This window comes from Perkinsus marinus (genome assembly GCF_000006405.1).
Source record: "Perkinsus marinus ATCC 50983 genomic scaffold scf_1104296972642, whole genome shotgun sequence".
In the NCBI taxonomy this organism is placed as follows: Eukaryota; Perkinsozoa; order Perkinsida; family Perkinsidae; genus Perkinsus; species Perkinsus marinus.
The window spans coordinates 1-1,052 of NW_003201697.1; the positions used below are offsets into that span (position 1 = coordinate 1).

At 47.9% G+C, this 1,052-nt stretch overlaps 2 non-coding genes across 2 annotated transcripts; both read right to left on the reverse strand.

The window, feature by feature from the left end:
• Positions 1 to 331: 331 nt before the first annotated feature.
• Pmar_PMAR015688 lies at positions 332 to 404 on the reverse strand. The gene has a single exon. It is a non-coding gene; the product is annotated as a tRNA-Arg (tRNA).
• A 268-nt stretch (positions 405 to 672) lies between these two features.
• On the reverse strand, positions 673 to 745 carry Pmar_PMAR015689. The gene has a single exon. It is a non-coding gene; the product is annotated as a tRNA-Arg (tRNA).
• Between the last annotated feature and the right edge of the window lie 307 nt (positions 746 to 1,052).

The window sequence follows — 1,052 nt, forward strand, 5'->3', positions numbered from 1 at the left end:
AAATTTGAGATTTGTGTCACCATCTCTGCCCCCCATTGACTTCATGGCACACATGGTGTCCCATCCGACACGCTGAATAGATCGCAAAACTCTCGCTTCTCATAGAGGGGCCTCCATTATAGATCACAAAACTCTTGCTCCTCATGGAGGGGCCTCCATTACATAGTGTCTTAAAGGGGTCAATTCATTGGAGATCGCTTGTTGGCAGACCAACAATCTTCTTGTACCGTTAGCTTCGGCATGTATTCTGACGAGTCACAAGGGTATACAATCAACATCGACATCTGTACGGCCAGTGACATCCGTATATGAGCCCTTTCCGGCATGAAGACGATCTCGGTGGGACTCGAACCCACAATCTTTGGTTCCGAAGACCAACGCCTTATCCATTAGGCCACGAGACCAGTAAATTTGAGATTTGTCCCACCATCTCTGCTTCTCATAGAGGGGCCTCCATTATAGATCACAAAACTCTTGCTCCTCATAGAGGGGCCTCCATTACATAGTGTTCTTAAAGGGGTCAATTCATTGGAGATCGCTTGTTGGCAGACCAACAATCTTCTTGTACCGTCAGCTTCGGCATGTATTCTGACGAGTCACAAGGGTATACAATCAACATCGACATCTGTACGGCCAGTGGCATCCGTATATGAGCCCTTTCCGGCATGAAGACGATCTCGGTGGGACTCGAACCTACAATCTCTAGTTCCGAAGATCAACGCCTTATCCATTAGGCCACGAGACCAATAAACTTGAGATTTGACCCACCATCCCTGCGCCCCATTGACTTCGTGGCACACATGGTCTCCCATCCGACACGCTGAATAGATCGCAAAACTCTCGCTCCTCATAGAGGGGCCTCCATTATAGATCATAAAACTCTTGCTCCTCATAGAGGGGCCTCCATTACATAGTGTTCTTAAAGGGGTCAATTCATTGGAGATCGCTTGTTGGCAGACCAACAATCTTCTTGTACCCTTAGCCTCAGCATGTATCCCGACGAGTCACAAGGGTATACAATCAACATCGACATCTGTACGGCCAGTTGCATC